Source organism: Aulonocara sp. 'chitande type north' Nkhata Bay, linkage group LG15 (genome assembly GCF_057382095.1).
Source record: "Aulonocara sp. 'chitande type north' Nkhata Bay isolate Kocher_YH1m ecotype deep benthic linkage group LG15, A_spYH_male_GT1.1, whole genome shotgun sequence".
Taxonomy (NCBI): Eukaryota; Metazoa; Chordata; class Actinopteri; order Cichliformes; family Cichlidae; genus Aulonocara; species Aulonocara sp. 'chitande type north' Nkhata Bay.
This window is the reverse complement of record NC_141358.1, coordinates 26,575,801-26,602,592: the sequence shown is the minus strand read 5'-3', so window position 1 is coordinate 26,602,592 and position 26,792 is coordinate 26,575,801. Positions and strand designations below refer to the sequence as shown.

At 38.9% G+C, this 26,792-nt stretch overlaps 1 long non-coding RNA gene across 7 annotated transcripts; it reads right to left on the bottom strand.

Moving 5' to 3' along the window:
* Positions 1 to 321: 321 nt before the first annotated feature.
* Positions 322 to 26,792, bottom strand: LOC147313223 (uncharacterized). Of its 7 annotated transcripts, none has more exons than XR_015125171.1 (19): positions 24,841 to 26,792; positions 24,499 to 24,656; positions 23,459 to 23,505; positions 20,672 to 23,264; positions 20,340 to 20,566; positions 19,300 to 19,346; positions 16,523 to 19,105; positions 16,125 to 16,282; positions 15,085 to 15,131; positions 12,308 to 14,890; positions 11,908 to 12,065; positions 10,868 to 10,914; positions 8,091 to 10,673; positions 7,693 to 7,850; positions 6,653 to 6,699; positions 3,876 to 6,458; positions 3,476 to 3,633; positions 2,436 to 2,482; positions 322 to 2,241 (listed from the first exon to the last, which is right to left on the bottom strand). It is a non-coding gene; the product is annotated as an uncharacterized LOC147313223 (long non-coding RNA). The 7 variants fall into 7 exon arrangements; XR_015125172.1 differs by having other exon boundaries at positions 16,125 to 16,351; positions 20,340 to 20,497; XR_015125173.1 differs by having other exon boundaries at positions 11,908 to 12,134; positions 20,340 to 20,497.

Genomic DNA, 26,792 nt, shown 5'->3' with positions numbered 1-26,792 from the left:
TCATCCATCCATCCATCCGTTCTACCACGCATTATCCATCCATAGACTGATCCATTGATTTGTTATTTGAAGTCATGGATGCAGCAGTCTGCACAGAGGTGCAAAGACTCCCACATCTCCCTGAAGCATTGAGGTATTGCCAAGGCAGCAGAGAAGAATACGCTTATCAGTCTCAGGCTGTCATGTCCCAAGTGAAAATGGCAGAAACGCTTTAGTTATGGGGGACTATGAAGACCTTTCATAGTCTCGTAGTTCTTTTATATTTAACTTCATGAAAATGTGAAACAAGTGTTCAGTAATCAGTACTTAAAAAGTCAGCGGTGGTGTTCACAGGTTGCTTTTAATTGTTGAAGTAGTTAAACATATCTACAAAGTAAATGTCCTTATTTGATGCTTTACATTATGAATGTTTGGCATTCATGACATCATAAAAACATTATTTCACAGACGGTTCTGTTCCAAGCTTCATGTTACAGAAACATTAATAACAGGATTAAATTTTATATGTTGTCTTGTGTCTGCCAAGACTGAGAGAAAATACCTGCTGCATTTTTGTATGATAAGAGCAGCGTAATGTGTTCTTAATTACGTGAGATCCATCTCTGTTTATCTCAGCAGGTGTAAGAAGGTCCTGTGTGAGTAATCAAAGATGTTTTACTGCCTCATTGGGGAGAAAAACACCTGAAACTGTTTCAGAATCAGAATCAGAATCAGAATACTTTATTGATCCCTGGGGGAAATTATTTTTTGTTACAGTGCTCCATTTTAAACCAACATTAAGACAAGACAGACAATACGCTAACTAAGAATAGTACAATATATACATATATATACATACATACATACATAAGTCACTTATAAATAAATAGTTGGAAAAGAAACATGTGTAGCTGTAGCAGCAAACAGTGTGTTAAGTGGATGCGTTGTACAGGGAGATGGCCACAGGCAGGAATGATTTCCTGTGTCGTTCAGTGGTGCTTTTCGGTAATCTCAGTCTCTCACTGAACGAGCTCCTGTGACTGACCAACATGTCATGGAGTGGGTGGGAGGTGTTATCCAACATTGTCTTTATCTTGGACAGCATCCGCCTCTCCGCATCATTCAACAGTTTGAGCTTAAGAAGAGCAGGCTTTCATTTTTACAGTGTTGAGAGAGTATAGCAGGAAAAAAGCTCAAACATCAATCATCATCAGAGAGTTAATGGCCTTTAAATAACCAAGGCTTCAGACAGGTGATTAAAACCTCCCTGTGATTGGTCAACCATCATGACATTCTAGTATCTCCTACCTGTCAGTCAAAGCACCCACACCCTGAATGCTAACTTAAGGTTGTTATGAAGGAGTAAGTTAGCTCTTAAAATGAACACTTAAAAATAGATTTTAATTCCACAAGAAATTCAATTGAATACTCTTTGAAAAGTCGTGTTGGTCAAACATTAACAGAAAAGCCAGAGAAACAGCGGCTCCTAGAGCTGCTTATTAATTACACGATTATGTGATTGGATTCTAACTTTTGGCTTTACTTACAGCCCCTTTAATGATCACTGGTTAATTAGCATACTCTGTACACAGACTCTGCAAAAGTCTTTATGCTTTAATAGCCCCAATTTAAACAAGAAGTGTTTTGCAACAGTGGGAAGGAAAAACTCAACACATATAGTGCTCAGAGCACGAATCGTGACGATGAAGATTCAGTTCCAACAGTTACTTCAAAGTGCTTAATGTTGTACAGGAAAGATGCTGGAATATTTTAAACAAACTCCAGCACTTATTGACAGTGAATCCAAGCTGGTTCATTAAGAAGCTGCAGCTCTGCTTCCTGGTCTCAATTAGGAAGCAGTTTGGGGGGTTTGATAAATTTGACCAGATTTCTAGAAATGAGAGCTGCTCCATCCAAAGTGGGATGGATGCCGTCTCTCCTAATAAGACCAGGTTTCCTTCAGAAAGTTTCCCAACTATCTAGACAGCCAGCAATTTAAGGAGAACATGCAGCTTCATATGTCACAGGGGACCAGAGAAAACTACAGAGTCCGACATTGTTCTGGGAAAGTTACACACTGATTCAATATTGATTTTGTGATGGGAGAGCTGAGCTGTGACCTGGAGAAGAGTCCTGACAGTTAGAGACGGTCCTCTCACCTCTGAGGTTTGATCTGGCTCTCATGTTCCCCACACAGAGTGGATGCAGAGTTAGGGACTCCCTCCTTTCTGTGCTCACACTGATCCACAGAAGAGAACACACCTTCACACAGACACAACAACACGCTCAGTCAGCACAACAACATTTATACTTCAGACTGTGTTGCTGTGTATACCAAGACTAGCTGCAGAAAATGGAAGTCATATGATATATCATTTCTTTCTTAAGAATGGTGTCTGCTCTCGTGTGGAGCAGCAGACAAGTCAGCTGCACGACAGAATAAAGAAAATCCTCACCACCCAGATTCAGGTCCACGTCCATTACAGAGTTGTTCTATCTTCACCTTTAGAGGAAACACAGAGAGAAGCTGCTTTAACCCAAGGGCTCTGTTACATTCTCATAATCACCATCAGAGCCGGTCAGACTGCAGGTCAGTGAAACCTTCATACTACAAAGAGCAGAGCCCAGCTGCTTCAGTAGGAGCTTAATTTGTTCAAACAGTGATGTCATCATGGTTTAAGGTGCAGTAATACTAAAAGAAACATGTTTTTTTGTTTTTCCATCAGTGCATTTTGAATTATGAGGTTGTGTTCTTCATAACTTCTGTCAGGAAAAGAAAACATCCAAATAACATTTGTAGATGATTTTGTTGCTACAGTTTGTTTATGATGAGGATTTTCTAAAACAATTAAGTTTGCTGAAGATTTTTAGAGCGCAGTCTTCATGTATCATTCAGCCTGGTTTATAGAAGACATGGTGAAAACTAATGAATTTTCTCTCTTTATGGTATTTATGATTTAATAAAAATGCTAAAAAGATAACTTTATAAAAAGCGTTGATTCAAATTTATCATCAACATGAAACATGAAGCATTTCTCACATGGCAACAAGTCCATGGAAATGTTCAGAGTTTTATAAAACACTTCAGATATCTGCATAAAAACTTTATGAACCTGAACATGAACACATTTGATTAAACATTAAAATCCTTCCTGCTGAGATTAATCATTTTATATTCAATGGTCCTGTTTGATTCTTTTCTCCTGGCTGCAGGTGAGTCATGATTTGTTAATCAGTGATAAATGTTAACAATATTTTTGTAGCTCCATGTAAAGAACTTTGAACCTTGCTGTTTCTCAGTAACACCACCTGCCAGGTCAAAGTTAAAGTCTCCCAATCGTTAACAATAAACATCTCACTTTGTGTAACTTTGCTCAGTTTGGTGTTAAAATACTAAAAATGTTTGAACTGATCAAATGATCATAATGAACACCGAACAAAATAAGTCTGCAGGTTGATTTTGTTAGGTTTTGTGTTCAGAGTTAAAGTACGTTACCTTCTGATGGAGAAAATAATCTGCATGAAGCTTAAGTGAATCCACAGCTTCAACGGGAAACATGCAGAGAGCAGGAGATTCACACACAGTCTCAGCTCTCTGGATTTATCTACAAACTGAAGTCTTCCTTAAGGAAACCTGAAAACTGCACCATGACCCTTGGAATAAAGAGCAGAAGTCACACAAGTACACACAGCACGAGTCCTTATCAGCTGCATCATAAAGTTCTGATAACACAAAAAAAAAGAGCAAAGAAGGCTTTTATTAAGCAACACACACACACACACACACACACACACACACACACACACACACACACACACACACACACACACACACACACACACACACACACCTCAGTCTGAAAACAACGCAGCATATACTGAAAACATTCACTAACCATCACATCATGATGAGTCCATAAACCCACTAGAAAAACCAGCCATTAGAACGATGTCAGGCTCAAGCCACTTCTGCAATACCTTCACTTGTTATGTGTTGAGCATGAACAAAATTACAATACGTCATGAGTCTCTGTGGTCTCAGTGTAGTTCTGGCTGCAGTCAGTAGATGGCACTGCTACACAACCTCTACACCATTACCTACAGGCAGCACTGCAGGACTAAACTCAAATAAAAGCAGTGAAACTGGAAAAATTTCTTTATGAGACTGGAAACACAAACTGGCTACAAACCAGCTCATATCCACCCATCCATCCATCCATCCATATACCTATCATCTATCATCCATCCATCCATCCGTTCTACCACGCATTATCCATCCATAGACTGATCCATTGATTTGTTATTTGAAGTCATGGATGCAGCAGTCTGCACAGAGGTGCAAAGACTCCCACATCTCCCTGAAGCATTGAGGTATTGCCAAGGCAGCAGAGAAGAATACGCTTATCAGTCTCAGGCTGTCATGTCCCAAGTGAAAATGGCAGAAACGCTTTAGTTATGGGGGACTATGAAGACCTTTCATAGTCTCGTAGTTCTTTTATATTTAACTTCATGAAAATGTGAAACAAGTGTTCAGTAATCAGTACTTAAAAAGTCAGCGGTGGTGTTCACAGGTTGCTTTTAATTGTTGAAGTAGTTAAACATATCTACAAAGTAAATGTCCTTATTTGATGCTTTACATTATGAATGTTTGGCATTCATGACATCATAAAAACATTATTTCACAGACGGTTCTGTTCCAAGCTTCATGTTACAGAAACATTAATAACAGGATTAAATTTTATATGTTGTCTTGTGTCTGCCAAGACTGAGAGAAAATACCTGCTGCATTTTTGTATGATAAGAGCAGCGTAATGTGTTCTTAATTACGTGAGATCCATCTCTGTTTGTCTCAGCAGGTGTAAGAAGGTCCTGTGTGAGTAATCAAAGATGTTTTACTGCCTCATTGGGGAGAAAAACACCTGAAACTGTTTCAGAATCAGAATCAGAATCAGAATACTTTATTGATCCCTGGGGGAAATTATTTTTTGTTACAGTGCTCCATTTTAAACCAACATTAAGACAAGACAGACAATACGCTAACTAAGAATAGTACAATATATACATATATATACATACATACATACATAAGTCACTTATAAATAAATAGTTGGAAAAGAAACATGCGTAGCTGTAGCAGCAAACAGTGTGTTAAGTGGATGCGTTGTACAGGGAGATGGCCACAGGCAGGAATGATTTCCTGTGTCGTTCAGTGGTGCTTTTCGGTAATCTCAGTCTCTCACTGAACGAGCTCCTGTGACTGACCAGCATGTCATGGAGTGGGTGGGAGGTGTTATCCAACATTGTCTTTATCTTGGACAGCATCCGCCTCTCCGCATCATTCAACAGTTTGAGCTTAAGAAGAGCAGGCTTTCATTTTTACAGTGTTGAGAGAGTATAGCAGGAAAAAAGCTCAAACATCAATCATCATCAGAGAGTTAATGGCCTTTAAATAACCAAGGCTTCAGACAGGTGATTAAAACCTCCCTGTGATTGGTCAACCATCATGACATTCTAGTATCTCCTACCTGTCAGTCAAAGCACCCACACCCTGAATGCTAACTTAAGGTTGTTATGAAGGAGTAAGTTAGCTCTTAAAATGAACACTTAAAAATAGATTTTAATTCCACAAGAAATTCAATTGAATACTCTTTGAAAAGTCGTGTTGGTCAAACATTAACAGAAAAGCCAGAGAAACAGCGGCTCCTAGAGCTGCTTATTAATTACACGATTATGTGATTGGATTCTAACTTTTGGCTTTACTTACAGCCCCTTTAATGATCACTGGTTAATTAGCATACTCTGTACACAGACTCTGCAAAAGTCTTTATGCTTTAATAGCCCCAATTTAAACAAGAAGTGTTTTGCAACAGTGGGAAGGAAAAACTCAACACATATAGTGCTCAGAGCACGAATTGTGACGATGAAGATTCAGTTCCAACAGTTACTTCAAAGTGCTTAATGTTGTACAGGAAAGATGCTGGAATATTTTAAACAAACTCCAGCACTTATTGACAGTGAATCCAAGCTGGTTCATTAAGAAGCTGCAGCTCTGCTTCCTGGTCTCAATTAGGAAGCAGTTTGGGGGGTTTGATAAATTTGACCAGATTTCTAGAAATGAGAGCTGCTCCATCCAAAGTGGGATGGATGCCGTCTCTCCTAATAAGACCAGGTTTCCTTCAGAAAGTTTCCCAACTATCTAGACAGCCAGCAATTTAAGGAGAACATGCAGCTTCATATGTCACAGGGGACCAGAGAAAACTACAGAGTCCGACATTGTTCTGGGAAAGTTACACACTGATTCAATATTGATTTTGTGATGGGAGAGCTGAGCTGTGACCTGGAGAAGAGTCCTGACAGTTAGAGACGGTCCTCTCACCTCTGAGGTTTGATCTGGCTCTCATGTTCCCCACACAGAGTGGATGCAGAGTTAGGGACTCCCTCCTTTCTGTGCTCACACTGATCCACAGAAGAGAACACACCTTCACACAGACACAACAACACGCTCAGTCAGCACAACAACATTTATACTTCAGACTGTGTTGCTGTGTATACCAAGACTAGCTGCAGAAAATGGAAGTCATATGATATATCATTTCTTTCTTAAGAATGGTGTCTGCTCTCGTGTGGAGCAGCAGACAAGTCAGCTGCACGACAGAATAAAGAAAATCCTCACCACCCAGATTCAGGTCCACGTCCATTACAGAGTTGTTCTATCTTCACCTTTAGAGGAAACACAGAGAGAAGCTGCTTTAACCCAAGGGCTCTGTTACATTCTCATAATCACCATCAGAGCCGGTCAGACTGCAGGTCAGTGAAACCTTCATACTACAAAGAGCAGAGCCCAGCTGCTTCAGTAGGAGCTTAATTTGTTCAAACAGTGATGTCATCATGGTTTAAGGTGCAGTAATACTAAAAGAAACATGTTTTTTTGTTTTTCCATCAGTGCATTTTGAATTATGAGGTTGTGTTCTTCATAACTTCTGTCAGGAAAAGAAAACATCCAAATAACATTTGTAGATGATTTTGTTGCTACAGTTTGTTTATGATGAGGATTTTCTAAAACAATTAAGTTTGCTGAAGATTTTTAGAGCGCAGTCTTCATGTATCATTCAGCCTGGTTTATAGAAGACATGGTGAAAACTAATGAATTTTCTCTCTTTATGGTATTTATGATTTAATAAAAATGCTAAAAAGATAACTTTATAAAAAGCGTTGATTCAAATTTATCATCAACATGAAACATGAAGCATTTCTCACATGGCAACAAGTCCATGGAAATGTTCAGAGTTTTATAAAACACTTCAGATATCTGCATAAAAACTTTATGAACCTGAACATGAACACATTTGATTAAACATTAAAATCCTTCCTGCTGAGATTAATCATTTTATATTCAATGGTCCTGTTTGATTCTTTTCTCCTGGCTGCAGGTGAGTCATGATTTGTTAATCAGTGATAAATGTTAACAATATTTTTGTAGCTCCATGTAAAGAACTTTGAACCTTGCTGTTTCTCAGTAACACCACCTGCCAGGTCAAAGTTAAAGTCTCCCAATCGTTAACAATAAACATCTCACTTTGTGTAACTTTGCTCAGTTTGGTGTTAAAATACTAAAAATGTTTGAACTGATCAAATGATCATAATGAACACCGAACAAAATAAGTCTGCAGGTTGATTTTGTTAGGTTTTGTGTTCAGAGTTAAAGTACGTTACCTTCTGATGGAGAAAATAATCTGCATGAAGCTTAAGTGAATCCACAGCTTCAACGGGAAACATGCAGAGAGCAGGAGATTCACACACAGTCTCAGCTCTCTGGATTTATCTACAAACTGAAGTCTTCCTTAAGGAAACCTGAAAACTGCACCATGACCCTTGGAATAAAGAGCAGAAGTCACACAAGTACACACAGCACGAGTCCTTATCAGCTGCATCATAAAGTTCTGATAACACAAAAAAAAAGAGCAAAGAAGGCTTTTATTAAGCAACACACACACACACACACACACACACACACACACACACACACACACACACACACACACACACACACACACACACACACACACCTCAGTCTGAAAACAACGCAGCATATACTGAAAACATTCACTAACCATCACATCATGATGAGTCCATAAACCCACTAGAAAAACCAGCCATTAGAACGATGTCAGGCTCAAGCCACTTCTGCAATACCTTCACTTGTTATGTGTTGAGCATGAACAAAATTACAATACGTCATGAGTCTCTGTGGTCTCAGTGTAGTTCTGGCTGCAGTCAGTAGATGGCACTGCTACACAACCTCTACACCATTACCTACAGGCAGCACTGCAGGACTAAACTCAAATAAAAGCAGTGAAACTGGAAAAATTTCTTTATGAGACTGGAAACACAAACTGGCTACAAACCAGCTCATATCCACCCATCCATCCATCCATCCATATACCTATCATCTATCATCCATCCATCCATCCGTTCTACCACGCATTATCCATCCATAGACTGATCCATTGATTTGTTATTTGAAGTCATGGATGCAGCAGTCTGCACAGAGGTGCAAAGACTCCCACATCTCCCTGAAGCATTGAGGTATTGCCAAGGCAGCAGAGAAGAATACGCTTATCAGTCTCAGGCTGTCATGTCCCAAGTGAAAATGGCAGAAACGCTTTAGTTATGGGGGACTATGAAGACCTTTCATAGTCTCGTAGTTCTTTTATATTTAACTTCATGAAAATGTGAAACAAGTGTTCAGTAATCAGTACTTAAAAAGTCAGCGGTGGTGTTCACAGGTTGCTTTTAATTGTTGAAGTAGTTAAACATATCTACAAAGTAAATGTCCTTATTTGATGCTTTACATTATGAATGTTTGGCATTCATGACATCATAAAAACATTATTTCACAGACGGTTCTGTTCCAAGCTTCATGTTACAGAAACATTAATAACAGGATTAAATTTTATATGTTGTCTTGTGTCTGCCAAGACTGAGAGAAAATACCTGCTGCATTTTTGTATGATAAGAGCAGCGTAATGTGTTCTTAATTACGTGAGATCCATCTCTGTTTATCTCAGCAGGTGTAAGAAGGTCCTGTGTGAGTAATCAAAGATGTTTTACTGCCTCATTGGGGAGAAAAACACCTGAAACTGTTTCAGAATCAGAATCAGAATCAGAATACTTTATTGATCCCTGGGGGAAATTATTTTTTGTTACAGTGCTCCATTTTAAACCAACATTAAGACAAGACAGACAATACGCTAACTAAGAATAGTACAATATATACATATATATACATACATACATACATAAGTCACTTATAAATAAATAGTTGGAAAAGAAACATGTGTAGCTGTAGCAGCAAACAGTGTGTTAAGTGGATGCGTTGTACAGGGAGATGGCCACAGGCAGGAATGATTTCCTGTGTCGTTCAGTGGTGCTTTTCGGTAATCTCAGTCTCTCACTGAACGAGCTCCTGTGACTGACCAACATGTCATGGAGTGGGTGGGAGGTGTTATCCAACATTGTCTTTATCTTGGACAGCATCCGCCTCTCCGCATCATTCAACAGTTTGAGCTTAAGAAGAGCAGGCTTTCATTTTTACAGTGTTGAGAGAGTATAGCAGGAAAAAAGCTCAAACATCAATCATCATCAGAGAGTTAATGGCCTTTAAATAACCAAGGCTTCAGACAGGTGATTAAAACCTCCCTGTGATTGGTCAACCATCATGACATTCTAGTATCTCCTACCTGTCAGTCAAAGCACCCACACCCTGAATGCTAACTTAAGGTTGTTATGAAGGAGTAAGTTAGCTCTTAAAATGAACACTTAAAAATAGATTTTAATTCCACAAGAAATTCAATTGAATACTCTTTGAAAAGTCGTGTTGGTCAAACATTAACAGAAAAGCCAGAGAAACAGCGGCTCCTAGAGCTGCTTATTAATTACACGATTATGTGATTGGATTCTAACTTTTGGCTTTACTTACAGCCCCTTTAATGATCACTGGTTAATTAGCATACTCTGTACACAGACTCTGCAAAAGTCTTTATGCTTTAATAGCCCCAATTTAAACAAGAAGTGTTTTGCAACAGTGGGAAGGAAAAACTCAACACATATAGTGCTCAGAGCACGAATCGTGACGATGAAGATTCAGTTCCAACAGTTACTTCAAAGTGCTTAATGTTGTACAGGAAAGATGCTGGAATATTTTAAACAAACTCCAGCACTTATTGACAGTGAATCCAAGCTGGTTCATTAAGAAGCTGCAGCTCTGCTTCCTGGTCTCAATTAGGAAGCAGTTTGGGGGGTTTGATAAATTTGACCAGATTTCTAGAAATGAGAGCTGCTCCATCCAAAGTGGGATGGATGCCGTCTCTCCTAATAAGACCAGGTTTCCTTCAGAAAGTTTCCCAACTATCTAGACAGCCAGCAATTTAAGGAGAACATGCAGCTTCATATGTCACAGGGGACCAGAGAAAACTACAGAGTCCGACATTGTTCTGGGAAAGTTACACACTGATTCAATATTGATTTTGTGATGGGAGAGCTGAGCTGTGACCTGGAGAAGAGTCCTGACAGTTAGAGACGGTCCTCTCACCTCTGAGGTTTGATCTGGCTCTCATGTTCCCCACACAGAGTGGATGCAGAGTTAGGGACTCCCTCCTTTCTGTGCTCACACTGATCCACAGAAGAGAACACACCTTCACACAGACACAACAACACGCTCAGTCAGCACAACAACATTTATACTTCAGACTGTGTTGCTGTGTATACCAAGACTAGCTGCAGAAAATGGAAGTCATATGATATATCATTTCTTTCTTAAGAATGGTGTCTGCTCTCGTGTGGAGCAGCAGACAAGTCAGCTGCACGACAGAATAAAGAAAATCCTCACCACCCAGATTCAGGTCCACGTCCATTACAGAGTTGTTCTATCTTCACCTTTAGAGGAAACACAGAGAGAAGCTGCTTTAACCCAAGGGCTCTGTTACATTCTCATAATCACCATCAGAGCCGGTCAGACTGCAGGTCAGTGAAACCTTCATACTACAAAGAGCAGAGCCCAGCTGCTTCAGTAGGAGCTTAATTTGTTCAAACAGTGATGTCATCATGGTTTAAGGTGCAGTAATACTAAAAGAAACATGTTTTTTTGTTTTTCCATCAGTGCATTTTGAATTATGAGGTTGTGTTCTTCATAACTTCTGTCAGGAAAAGAAAACATCCAAATAACATTTGTAGATGATTTTGTTGCTACAGTTTGTTTATGATGAGGATTTTCTAAAACAATTAAGTTTGCTGAAGATTTTTAGAGCGCAGTCTTCATGTATCATTCAGCCTGGTTTATAGAAGACATGGTGAAAACTAATGAATTTTCTCTCTTTATGGTATTTATGATTTAATAAAAATGCTAAAAAGATAACTTTATAAAAAGCGTTGATTCAAATTTATCATCAACATGAAACATGAAGCATTTCTCACATGGCAACAAGTCCATGGAAATGTTCAGAGTTTTATAAAACACTTCAGATATCTGCATAAAAACTTTATGAACCTGAACATGAACACATTTGATTAAACATTAAAATCCTTCCTGCTGAGATTAATCATTTTATATTCAATGGTCCTGTTTGATTCTTTTCTCCTGGCTGCAGGTGAGTCATGATTTGTTAATCAGTGATAAATGTTAACAATATTTTTGTAGCTCCATGTAAAGAACTTTGAACCTTGCTGTTTCTCAGTAACACCACCTGCCAGGTCAAAGTTAAAGTCTCCCAATCGTTAACAATAAACATCTCACTTTGTGTAACTTTGCTCAGTTTGGTGTTAAAATACTAAAAATGTTTGAACTGATCAAATGATCATAATGAACACCGAACAAAATAAGTCTGCAGGTTGATTTTGTTAGGTTTTGTGTTCAGAGTTAAAGTACGTTACCTTCTGATGGAGAAAATAATCTGCATGAAGCTTAAGTGAATCCACAGCTTCAACGGGAAACATGCAGAGAGCAGGAGATTCACACACAGTCTCAGCTCTCTGGATTTATCTACAAACTGAAGTCTTCCTTAAGGAAACCTGAAAACTGCACCATGACCCTTGGAATAAAGAGCAGAAGTCACACAAGTACACACAGCACGAGTCCTTATCAGCTGCATCATAAAGTTCTGATAACACAAAAAAAAAGAGCAAAGAAGGCTTTTATTAAGCAACACACACACACACACACACACACACACACACACACACACACACACACACACACACACACACACACACACACACACACACACACCTCAGTCTGAAAACAACGCAGCATATACTGAAAACATTCACTAACCATCACATCATGATGAGTCCATAAACCCACTAGAAAAACCAGCCATTAGAACGATGTCAGGCTCAAGCCACTTCTGCAATACCTTCACTTGTTATGTGTTGAGCATGAACAAAATTACAATACGTCATGAGTCTCTGTGGTCTCAGTGTAGTTCTGGCTGCAGTCAGTAGATGGCACTGCTACACAACCTCTACACCATTACCTACAGGCAGCACTGCAGGACTAAACTCAAATAAAAGCAGTGAAACTGGAAAAATTTCTTTATGAGACTGGAAACACAAACTGGCTACAAACCAGCTCATATCCACCCATCCATCCATCCATCCATATACCTATCATCTATCATCCATCCATCCATCCGTTCTACCACGCATTATCCATCCATAGACTGATCCATTGATTTGTTATTTGAAGTCATGGATGCAGCAGTCTGCACAGAGGTGCAAAGACTCCCACATCTCCCTGAAGCATTGAGGTATTGCCAAGGCAGCAGAGAAGAATACGCTTATCAGTCTCAGGCTGTCATGTCCCAAGTGAAAATGGCAGAAACGCTTTAGTTATGGGGGACTATGAAGACCTTTCATAGTCTCGTAGTTCTTTTATATTTAACTTCATGAAAATGTGAAACAAGTGTTCAGTAATCAGTACTTAAAAAGTCAGCGGTGGTGTTCACAGGTTGCTTTTAATTGTTGAAGTAGTTAAACATATCTACAAAGTAAATGTCCTTATTTGATGCTTTACATTATGAATGTTTGGCATTCATGACATCATAAAAACATTATTTCACAGACGGTTCTGTTCCAAGCTTCATGTTACAGAAACATTAATAACAGGATTAAATTTTATATGTTGTCTTGTGTCTGCCAAGACTGAGAGAAAATACCTGCTGCATTTTTGTATGATAAGAGCAGCGTAATGTGTTCTTAATTACGTGAGATCCATCTCTGTTTGTCTCAGCAGGTGTAAGAAGGTCCTGTGTGAGTAATCAAAGATGTTTTACTGCCTCATTGGGGAGAAAAACACCTGAAACTGTTTCAGAATCAGAATCAGAATCAGAATACTTTATTGATCCCTGGGGGAAATTATTTTTTGTTACAGTGCTCCATTTTAAACCAACATTAAGACAAGACAGACAATACGCTAACTAAGAATAGTACAATATATACATATATATACATACATACATACATAAGTCACTTATAAATAAATAGTTGGAAAAGAAACATGCGTAGCTGTAGCAGCAAACAGTGTGTTAAGTGGATGCGTTGTACAGGGAGATGGCCACAGGCAGGAATGATTTCCTGTGTCGTTCAGTGGTGCTTTTCGGTAATCTCAGTCTCTCACTGAACGAGCTCCTGTGACTGACCAGCATGTCATGGAGTGGGTGGGAGGTGTTATCCAACATTGTCTTTATCTTGGACAGCATCCGCCTCTCCGCATCATTCAACAGTTTGAGCTTAAGAAGAGCAGGCTTTCATTTTTACAGTGTTGAGAGAGTATAGCAGGAAAAAAGCTCAAACATCAATCATCATCAGAGAGTTAATGGCCTTTAAATAACCAAGGCTTCAGACAGGTGATTAAAACCTCCCTGTGATTGGTCAACCATCATGACATTCTAGTATCTCCTACCTGTCAGTCAAAGCACCCACACCCTGAATGCTAACTTAAGGTTGTTATGAAGGAGTAAGTTAGCTCTTAAAATGAACACTTAAAAATAGATTTTAATTCCACAAGAAATTCAATTGAATACTCTTTGAAAAGTCGTGTTGGTCAAACATTAACAGAAAAGCCAGAGAAACAGCGGCTCCTAGAGCTGCTTATTAATTACACGATTATGTGATTGGATTCTAACTTTTGGCTTTACTTACAGCCCCTTTAATGATCACTGGTTAATTAGCATACTCTGTACACAGACTCTGCAAAAGTCTTTATGCTTTAATAGCCCCAATTTAAACAAGAAGTGTTTTGCAACAGTGGGAAGGAAAAACTCAACACATATAGTGCTCAGAGCACGAATTGTGACGATGAAGATTCAGTTCCAACAGTTACTTCAAAGTGCTTAATGTTGTACAGGAAAGATGCTGGAATATTTTAAACAAACTCCAGCACTTATTGACAGTGAATCCAAGCTGGTTCATTAAGAAGCTGCAGCTCTGCTTCCTGGTCTCAATTAGGAAGCAGTTTGGGGGGTTTGATAAATTTGACCAGATTTCTAGAAATGAGAGCTGCTCCATCCAAAGTGGGATGGATGCCGTCTCTCCTAATAAGACCAGGTTTCCTTCAGAAAGTTTCCCAACTATCTAGACAGCCAGCAATTTAAGGAGAACATGCAGCTTCATATGTCACAGGGGACCAGAGAAAACTACAGAGTCCGACATTGTTCTGGGAAAGTTACACACTGATTCAATATTGATTTTGTGATGGGAGAGCTGAGCTGTGACCTGGAGAAGAGTCCTGACAGTTAGAGACGGTCCTCTCACCTCTGAGGTTTGATCTGGCTCTCATGTTCCCCACACAGAGTGGATGCAGAGTTAGGGACTCCCTCCTTTCTGTGCTCACACTGATCCACAGAAGAGAACACACCTTCACACAGACACAACAACACGCTCAGTCAGCACAACAACATTTATACTTCAGACTGTGTTGCTGTGTATACCAAGACTAGCTGCAGAAAATGGAAGTCATATGATATATCATTTCTTTCTTAAGAATGGTGTCTGCTCTCGTGTGGAGCAGCAGACAAGTCAGCTGCACGACAGAATAAAGAAAATCCTCACCACCCAGATTCAGGTCCACGTCCATTACAGAGTTGTTCTATCTTCACCTTTAGAGGAAACACAGAGAGAAGCTGCTTTAACCCAAGGGCTCTGTTACATTCTCATAATCACCATCAGAGCCGGTCAGACTGCAGGTCAGTGAAACCTTCATACTACAAAGAGCAGAGCCCAGCTGCTTCAGTAGGAGCTTAATTTGTTCAAACAGTGATGTCATCATGGTTTAAGGTGCAGTAATACTAAAAGAAACATGTTTTTTTGTTTTTCCATCAGTGCATTTTGAATTATGAGGTTGTGTTCTTCATAACTTCTGTCAGGAAAAGAAAACATCCAAATAACATTTGTAGATGATTTTGTTGCTACAGTTTGTTTATGATGAGGATTTTCTAAAACAATTAAGTTTGCTGAAGATTTTTAGAGCGCAGTCTTCATGTATCATTCAGCCTGGTTTATAGAAGACATGGTGAAAACTAATGAATTTTCTCTCTTTATGGTATTTATGATTTAATAAAAATGCTAAAAAGATAACTTTATAAAAAGCGTTGATTCAAATTTATCATCAACATGAAACATGAAGCATTTCTCACATGGCAACAAGTCCATGGAAATGTTCAGAGTTTTATAAAACACTTCAGATATCTGCATAAAAACTTTATGAACCTGAACATGAACACATTTGATTAAACATTAAAATCCTTCCTGCTGAGATTAATCATTTTATATTCAATGGTCCTGTTTGATTCTTTTCTCCTGGCTGCAGGTGAGTCATGATTTGTTAATCAGTGATAAATGTTAACAATATTTTTGTAGCTCCATGTAAAGAACTTTGAACCTTGCTGTTTCTCAGTAACACCACCTGCCAGGTCAAAGTTAAAGTCTCCCAATCGTTAACAATAAACATCTCACTTTGTGTAACTTTGCTCAGTTTGGTGTTAAAATACTAAAAATGTTTGAACTGATCAAATGATCATAATGAACACCGAACAAAATAAGTCTGCAGGTTGATTTTGTTAGGTTTTGTGTTCAGAGTTAAAGTACGTTACCTTCTGATGGAGAAAATAATCTGCATGAAGCTTAAGTGAATCCACAGCTTCAACGGGAAACATGCAGAGAGCAGGAGATTCACACACAGTCTCAGCTCTCTGGATTTATCTACAAACTGAAGTCTTCCTTAAGGAAACCTGAAAACTGCACCATGACCCTTGGAATAAAGAGCAGAAGTCACACAAGTACACACAGCACGAGTCCTTATCAGCTGCATCATAAAGTTCTGATAACACAAAAAAAAAGAGCAAAGAAGGCTTTTATTAAGCAACACACACACACACACACACACACACACACACACACACACACACACACACACACACACACACACACACACACACACACACACCTCAGTCTGAAAACAACGCAGCATATACTGAAAACATTCACTAACCATCACATCATGATGAGTCCATAAACCCACTAGAAAAACCAGCCATTAGAACGATGTCAGGCTCAAGCCACTTCTGCAATACCTTCACTTGTTATGTGTTGAGCATGAACAAAATTACAATACGTCATGAGTCTCTGTGGTCTCAGTGTAGTTCTGGCTGCAGTCAGTAGATGGCACTGCTACACAACCTCTACACCATTACCTACAGGCAGCACTGCAGGACTAAACTCAAATAAAAGCAGTGAAACTGGAAAAATTTCTTTATGAGACTGGAAACACAAACTGGCTACAAACCAGCTCATATCCACCCATCCATCCATCCATCCATATACCTATCATCTATCATCCATCCATCCATCCGTTCTACCACGCATTATCCATCCATAGACTGATCCATTGATTTGTTATTTGAAGTCATGGATGCAGCAGTCTGCACAGAGGTGCAAAGACTCCCACATCTCCCTGAAGCATTGAGGTATTGCCAAGGCAGCAGAGAAGAATACGCTTATCAGTCTCAGGCTGTCATGTCCCAAGTGAAAATGGCAGAAACGCTTTAGTTATGGGGGACTATGAAGACCTTTCATAGTCTCGTAGTTCTTTTATATTTAACTTCATGAAAATGTGAAACAAGTGTTCAGTAATCAGTACTTAAAAAGTCAGCGGTGGTGTTCACAGGTTGCTTTTAATTGTTGAAGTAGTTAAACATATCTACAAAGTAAATGTCCTTATTTGATGCTTTACATTATGAATGTTTGGCATTCATGACATCATAAAAACATTATTTCACAGACGGTTCTGTTCCAAGCTTCATGTTACAGAAACATTAATAACAGGATTAAATTTTATATGTTGTCTTGTGTCTGCCAAGACTGAGAGAAAATACCTGCTGCATTTTTGTATGATAAGAGCAGCGTAATGTGTTCTTAATTACGTGAGATCCATCTCTGTTTATCTCAGCAGGTGTAAGAAGGTCCTGTGTGAGTAATCAAAGATGTTTTACTGCCTCATTGGGGAGAAAAACACCTGAAACTGTTTCAGAATCAGAATCAGAATCAGAATACTTTATTGATCCCTGGGGGAAATTATTTTTTGTTACAGTGCTCCATTTTAAACCAACATTAAGACAAGACAGACAATACGCTAACTAAGAATAGTACAATATATACATATATATACATACATACATACATAAGTCACTTATAAATAAATAGTTGGAAAAGAAACATGTGTAGCTGTAGCAGCAAACAGTGTGTTAAGTGGATGCGTTGTACAGGGAGATGGCCACAGGCAGGAATGATTTCCTGTGTCGTTCAGTGGTGCTTTTCGGTAATCTCAGTCTCTCACTGAACGAGCTCCTGTGACTGACCAACATGTCATGGAGTGGGTGGGAGGTGTTATCCAACATTGTCTTTATCTTGGACAGCATCCGCCTCTCCGCATCATTCAACAGTTTGAGCTTAAGAAGAGCAGGCTTTCATTTTTACAGTGTTGAGAGAGTATAGCAGGAAAAAAGCTCAAACATCAATCATCATCAGAGAGTTAATGGCCTTTAAATAACCAAGGCTTCAGACAGGTGATTAAAACCTCCCTGTGATTGGTCAACCATCATGACATTCTAGTATCTCCTACCTGTCAGTCAAAGCACCCACACCCTGAATGCTAACTTAAGGTTGTTATGAAGGAGTAAGTTAGCTCTTAAAATGAACACTTAAAAATAGATTTTAATTCCACAAGAAATTCAATTGAATACTCTTTGAAAAGTCGTGTTGGTCAAACATTAACAGAAAAGCCAGAGAAACAGCGGCTCCTAGAGCTGCTTATTAATTACACGATTATGTGATTGGATTCTAACTTTTGGCTTTACTTACAGCCCCTTTAATGATCACTGGTTAATTAGCATACTCTGTACACAGACTCTGCAAAAGTCTTTATGCTTTAATAGCCCCAATTTAAACAAGAAGTGTTTTGCAACAGTGGGAAGGAAAAACTCAACACATATAGTGCTCAGAGCACGAATCGTGACGATGAAGATTCAGTTCCAACAGTTACTTCAAAGTGCTTAATGTTGTACAGGAAAGATGCTGGAATATTTTAAACAAACTCCAGCACTTATTGACAGTGAATCCAAGCTGGTTCATTAAGAAGCTGCAGCTCTGCTTCCTGGTCTCAATTAGGAAGCAGTTTGGGGGGTTTGATAAATTTGACCAGATTTCTAGAAATGAGAGCTGCTCCATCCAAAGTGGGATGGATGCCGTCTCTCCTAATAAGACCAGGTTTCCTTCAGAAAGTTTCCCAACTATCTAGACAGCCAGCAATTTAAGGAGAACATGCAGCTTCATATGTCACAGGGGACCAGAGAAAACTACAGAGTCCGACATTGTTCTGGGAAAGTTACACACTGATTCAATATTGATTTTGTGATGGGAGAGCTGAGCTGTGACCTGGAGAAGAGTCCTGACAGTTAGAGACGGTCCTCTCACCTCTGAGGTTTGATCTGGCTCTCATGTTCCCCACACAGAGTGGATGCAGAGTTAGGGACTCCCTCCTTTCTGTGCTCACACTGATCCACAGAAGAGAACACACCTTCACACAGACACAACAACACGCTCAGTCAGCACAACAACATTTATACTTCAGACTGTGTTGCTGTGTATACCAAGACTAGCTGCAGAAAATGGAAGTCATATGATATATCATTTCTTTCTTAAGAATGGTGTCTGCTCTCGTGTGGAGCAGCAGACAAGTCAGCTGCACGACAGAATAAAGAAAATCCTCACCACCCAGATTCAGGTCCACGTCCATTACAGAGTTGTTCTATCTTCACCTTTAGAGGAAACACAGAGAGAAGCTGCTTTAACCCAAGGGCTCTGTTACATTCTCATAATCACCATCAGAGCCGGTCAGACTGCAGGTCAGTGAAACCTTCATACTACAAAGAGCAGAGCCCAGCTGCTTCAGTAGGAGCTTAATTTGTTCAAACAGTGATGTCATCATGGTTTAAGGTGCAGTAATACTAAAAGAAACATGTTTTTTTGTTTTTCCATCAGTGCATTTTGAATTATGAGGTTGTGTTCTTCATAACTTCTGTCAGGAAAAGAAAACATCCAAATAACATTTGTAGATGATTTTGTTGCTACAGTTTGTTTATGATGAGGATTTTCTAAAACAATTAAGTTTGCTGAAGATTTTTAGAGCGCAGTCTTCATGTATCATTCAGCCTGGTTTATAGAAGACATGGTGAAAACTAATGAATTTTCTCTCTTTATGGTATTTATGATTTAATAAAAATGCTAAAAAGATAACTTTATAAAAAGCGTTGATTCAAATTTATCATCAACATGAAACATGAAGCATTTCTCACATGGCAACAAGTCCATGGAAATGTTCAGAGTTTTATAAAACACTTCAGATATCTGCATAAAAACTTTATGAACCTGAACATGAACACATTTGATTAAACATTAAAATCCTTCCTGCTGAGATTAATCATTTTATATTCAATGGTCCTGTTTGATTCTTTTCTCCTGGCTGCAGGTGAGTCATGATTTGTTAATCAGTGATAAATGTTAACAATATTTTTGTAGCTCCATGTAAAGAACTTTGAACCTTGCTGTTTCTCAGTAACACCACCTGCCAGGTCAAAGTTAAAGTCTCCCAATCGTTAACAATAAACATCTCACTTTGTGTAACTTTGCTCAGTTTGGTGTTAAAATACTAAAAATGTTTGAACTGATCAAATGATCATAATGAACACCGAACAAAATAAGTCTGCAGGTTGATTTTGTTAGGTTTTGTGTTCAGAGTTAAAGTACGTTACCTTCTGATGGAGAAAATAATCTGCATGAAGCTTAAGTGAATCCACAGCTTCAACGGGAAACATGCAGAGAGCAGGAGATTCACACACAGTCTCAGCTCTCTGGATTTATCTACAAACTGAAGTCTTCCTTAAGGAAACCTGAAAACTGCACCATGACCCTTGGAATAAAGAGCAGAAGTCACACAAGTACACACAGCACGAGTCCTTATCAGCTGCATCATAAAGTTCTGATAACACAAAAAAAAAGAGCAAAGAAGGCTTTTATTAAGCAACACACACACACACACCTCAGTCTGAAAACAACGCAGCATATACTGAAAACATTCACTAACCATCACATCATGATGAGTCCATAAACCCACTAGAAAAACCAGCCATTAGAACGATGTCAGGCTCAAGCCACTTCTACAATACCTTCACTTGTTATGTGTTGAGCATGAACAAAATTACAATACGTCATGAGTCTCTGTGGTCTCAGTGTAGTTCTGGCTGCAGTCAGTAGATGGCACTGCTACACAACCTCTACACCATTACCTACAGGCAGCACTGCAGGACTAAACTCAAATAAAAGCAGTGAAACTGGAAAAATTTCTTTATGAGACTGGAAACACAAACTGGCTACAAACCAGCTCATATCCACCCATCCATCCATCCATCCATATACCTATCATCTATCATCCATCCATCCATCCGTTCTACCACGCATTATCCATCCATAGACTGATCCATTGATTTGTTATTTGAAGTCATGGATGCAGCAGTCTGCACAGAGGTGCAAAGACTCCCACATCTCCCTGAAGCATTGAGGTATTGCCAAGGCAGCAGAGAAGAATACGCTTATCAGTCTCAGGCTGTCATGTCCCAAGTGAAAATGGCAGAAACGCTTTAGTTATGGGGGACTATGAAGACCTTTCATAGTCTCGTAGTTCTTTTATATTTAACTTCATGAAAATGTGAAACAAGTGTTCAGTAATCAGTACTTAAAAAGTCAGCGGTGGTGTTCACAGGTTGCTTTTAATTGTTGAAGTAGTTAAACATATCTACAAAGTAAATGTCCTTATTTGATGCTTTACATTATGAATGTTTGGCATTCATGACATCATAAAAACATTATTTCACAGACGGTTCTGTTCCAAGCTTCATGTTACAGAAACATTAATAACAGGATTAAATTTTATATGTTGTCTTGTGTCTGCCAAGACTGAGAGAAAATACCTGCTGCATTTTTGTATGATAACAGCAGCGTAATGTGTTCTTAATTACGTGAGATCCATCTCTGTTTATCTCAGCAGGTGTAAGAAGGTCCTGTGTGAGTAATCAAAGATGTTTTACTGCCTCATTCGGGAGAAAAACACCTGAAACTGTTTCAGAATCAGAATCAGAATCAGAATCAGAATACTTTATTGATCCCTGGGGGAAATTATTTTTTGTTACAGTGCTCCATTTTAAACCAACATTAAGACAAGACAGACAATACGCTAACTAAGAATAGTACAATATATACATATATATACATACATACATACATACATAAGTCACTTATAAATAAATAGTTGGAAAAGAAACATGTGTAGCTGTAGCAGCAAACAGTGTGTTAAGTGGATGCGTTGTACAGGGAGATGGCCACAGGCAGGAATGATTTCCTGTGTCGTTCAGTGGTGCTTTTCGGTAATCTCAGTCTCTCACTGAACGAGCTCCTGTGACTGACCAACATGTCATGGAGTGGGTGGGAGGTGTTATCCAACATTGTCTTTATCTTGGACAGCATCCGCCTCTCCGCATCATTCAACAGTTTGAGCTTAAGAAGAGCAGGCTTTCATTTTTACAGTGTTGAGAGAGTATAGCAGGAAAAAAGCTCAAACATCAATCATCATCAGAGAGTTAATGGCCTTTAAATAACCAAGGCTTCAGACAGGTGATTAAAACCTCCCTGTGATTGGTCAACCATCATGACATTCTAGTATCTCCTACCTGTCAGTCAAAGCACCCACACCCTGAATGCTAACTTAAGGTTGTTATGAAGGAGTAAGTTAGCTCTTAAAATGAACACTTAAAAATAGATTTTAATTCCACAAGAAATTCAATTGAATACTCTTTGAAAAGTCGTGTTGGTCAAACATTAACAGAAAAGCCAGAGAAACAGCGGCTCCTAGAGCTGCTTATTAATTACACGATTATGTGATTGGATTCTAACTTTTGGCTTTACTTACCGCCCCTTTAATGATCACTGGTTAATTAGCATACTCTGTACACAGACTCTGCAAAAGTCTTTATGCTTTAATAGCCCCAATTTAAACAAGAAGTGTTTTGCAACAGTGGGAAGGAAAAACTCAACACATATAGTGCTCAGAGCACGAATCGTGACGATGAAGATTCAGTTCCAACAGTTACTTCAAAGTGCTTAATGTTGTACAGGAAAGATGCTGGAATATTTTAAACAAACTCCAGCACTTATTGACAGTGAATCCAAGCTGGTTCATTAAGAAGCTGCAGCTCTGCTTCCTGGTCTCAATTAGGAAGCAGTTTGGGGGGTTTGATAAATTTGACCAGATTTCTAGAAATGAGAGCTGCTCCATCCAAAGTGGGATGGATGCCGTCTCTCCTAATAAGACCAGGTTTCCTTCAGAAAGTTTCCCAACTATCTAGACAGCCAGCAATTTAAGGAGAACATGCAGCTTCATATGTCACAGGGGACCAGAGAAAACTACAGAGTCCGACATTGTTCTGGGAAAGTTACACACTGATTCAATATTGATTTTGTGATGGGAGAGCTGAGCTGTGACCTGGAGAAGAGTCCTGACAGTTAGAGACGGTCCTCTCACCTCTGAGGTTTGATCTGGCTCTCATGTTCCCCACACAGAGTGGATGCAGAGTTAGGGACTCCCTCCTTTCTGTGCTCACACTGATCCACAGAAGAGAACACACCTTCACACAGACACAACAACACGCTCAGTCAGCACAACAACATTTATACTTCAGACTGTGTTGCTGTGTATACCAAGACTAGCTGCAGAAAATGGAAGTCATATGATATATCATTTCTTTCTTAAGAATGGTGTCTGCTCTCGTGTGGAGCAGCAGACAAGTCAGCTGCACGACAGAATAAAGAAAATCCTCACCACCCAGATTCAGGTCCACGTCCATTACAGAGTTGTTCTATCTTCACCTTTAGAGGAAACACAGAGAGAAGCTGCTTTAACCCAAGGGCTCTGTTACATTCTCATAATCACCATCAGAGCCGGTCAGACTGCAGGTCAGTGAAACCTTCATACTACAAAGAGCAGAGCCCAGCTGCTTCAGTAGGAGCTTAATTTGTTCAAACAGTGATGTCATCATGGTTTAAGGTGCAGTAATACTAAAAGAAACATGTTTTTTTGTTTTTCCATCAGTGCATTTTGAATTATGAGGTTGTGTTCTTCATAACTTCTGTCAGGAAATGAAAACATCCAAATAACATTTGTAGATGATTTTGTTGCTACAGTTTGTTTATGATGAGGATTTTCTAAAACAATTAAGTTTGCTGAAGATTTTTAGAGCGCAGTCTTCATGTATCATTCAGCCTGGTTTATAGAAGACATGGTGAAAACTAATGAATTTTCTCTCTTTATGGTATTTATGATTTAATAAAAATGCTAAAAAGATAACTTTATAAAAAGCGTTGATTCAAATTTATCATCAACATGAAACATGAAGCATTTCTCACATGGCAACAAGTCCATGGAAATGTTCAGAGTTTTATAAAACACTTCAGATATCTGCATAAAAACTTTATGAACCTGAACATGAACACATTTGATTAAACATTAAAATCCTTCCTGCTGAGATTAATCATTTTATATTCAATGGTCCTGTTTGATTCTTTTCTCCTGGCTGCAGGTGAGTCATGATTTGTTAATCAGTGATAAATGTTAACAATATTTTTGTAGCTCCATGTAAAGAACTTTGAACCTTGCTGTTTCTCAGTAACACCACCTGCCAGGTCAAAGTTAAAGTCTCCCAATCGTTAACAATAAACATCTCACTTTGTGTAACTTTGCTCAGTTTGGTGTTAAAATACTAAAAATGTTTGAACTGATCAAATGATCATAATGAACACCGAACAAAATAAGTCTGCAGGTTGATTTTGTTAGGTTTTGTGTTCAGAGTTAAAGTACGTTACCTTCTGATGGAGAAAATAATCTGCATGAAGCTTAAGTGAATCCACAGCTTCAACGGGAAACATGCAGAGAGCAGGAGATTCACACACAGTCTCAGCTCTCTGGATTTATCTACAAACTGAAGTCTTCCTTAAGGAAACCTGAAAACTGCACCATGACCCTTGGAATAAAGAGCAGAAGTCACACAAGTACACACAGCACGAGTCCTTATCAGCTGCATCATAAAGTTCTGATAACACAAAAAAAAAGAGCAAAGAAGGCTTTTATTAAGCAACACACACACACACACACACACACACCTCAGTCTGAAAACAACGCAGCATATACTGAAAACATTCACTAACCATCACATCATGATGAGTCCATAAACCCACTAGAAAAACCAGCCATTAGAACGATGTCAGGCTCAAGCCACTTCTGCAATACCTTCACTTGTTATGTGTTGAGCATGAACAAAATTACAATACGTCATGAGTCTCTGTGGTCTCAGTGTAGTTCTGGCTGCAGTCAGTAGATGGCACTGCTACACAACCTCTACACCATTACCTACAGGCAGCACTGCAGGACTAAACTCAAATAAAAGCAGTGAAACTGGAAAAATTTCTTTATGAGACTGGAAACACAAACTGGCTACAAACCAGCTCATATCCACCCATCCATCCATCCATCCATATACCTATCATCTATCATCCATCCATCCATCCGTTCTACCACGCATTATCCATCCATAGACTGATCCATTGATTTGTTATTTGAAGTCATGGATGCAGCAGTCTGCACAGAGGTGCAAAGACTCCCACATCTCCCTGAAGCATTGAGGTATTGCCAAGGCAGCAGAGAAGAATACGCTTATCAGTCTCAGGCTGTCATGTCCCAAGTGAAAATGGCAGAAACGCTTTAGTTATGGGGGACTATGAAGACCTTTCATAGTCTCGTAGTTCTTTTATATTTAACTTCATGAAAATGTGAAACAAGTGTTCAGTAATCAGTACTTAAAAAGTCAGCGGTGGTGTTCACAGGTTGCTTTTAATTGTTGAAGTAGTTAAACATATCTACAAAGTAAATGTCCTTATTTGATGCTTTACATTATGAATGTTTGGCATTCATGACATCATAAAAACATTATTTCACAGACGGTTCTGTTCCAAGCTTCATGTTACAGAAACATTAATAACAGGATTAAATTTTATATGTTGTCTTGTGTCTGCCAAGACTGAGAGAAAATACCTGCTGCATTTTTGTATGATAAGAGCAGCGTAATGTGTTCTTAATTACGTGAGATCCATCTCTGTTTATCTCAGCAGGTGTAAGAAGGTCCTGTGTGAGTAATCAAAGATGTTTTACTGCCTCATTCGGGAGAAAAACACCTGAAACTGTTTCAGAATCAGAATCAGAATCAGAATACTTTATTGATCCCTGGGGGAAATTATTTTTTGTTACAGTGCTCCATTTTAAACCAACATTAAGACAAGACAGACAATACGCTAACTAAGAATAGTACAATATATACATATATATACATACATACATACATAAGTCACTTATAAATAAATAGTTGGAAAAGAAACATGTGTAGCTGTAGCAGCAAACAGTGTGTTAAGTGGATGCGTTGTACAGGGAGATGGCCACAGGCAGGAATGATTTCCTGTGTCGTTCAGTGGTGCTTTTCGGTAATCTCAGTCTCTCACTGAACGAGCTCCTGTGACTGACCAGCATGTCATGGAGTGGGTGGGAGGTGTTATCCAACATTGTCTTTATCTTGGACAGCATCCGCCTCTCCGCATCATTCAACAGTTTGAGCTTAAGAAGAGCAGGCTTTCATTTTTACAGTGTTGAGAGAGTATAGCAGGAAAAAAGCTCAAACATCAATCATCATCAGAGAGTTAATGGCCTTTAAATAACCAAGGCTTCAGACAGGTGATTAAAACCTCCCTGTGATTGGTCAACCATCATGACATTCTAGTATCTCCTACCTGTCAGTCAAAGCACCCACACCCTGAATGCTAACTTAAGGTTGTTATGAAGGAGTAAGTTAGCTCTTAAAATGAACACTTAAAAATAGATTTTAATTCCACAAGAAATTCAATTGAATACTCTTTGAAAAGTCGTGTTGGTCAAACATTAACAGAAAAGCCAGAGAAACAGCGGCTCCTAGAGCTGCTTATTAATTACACGATTATGTGATTGGATTCTAACTTTTGGCTTTACTTACCGCCCCTTTAATGATCACTGGTTAATTAGCATACTCTGTACACAGACTCTGCAAAAGTCTTTATGCTTTAATAGCCCCAATTTA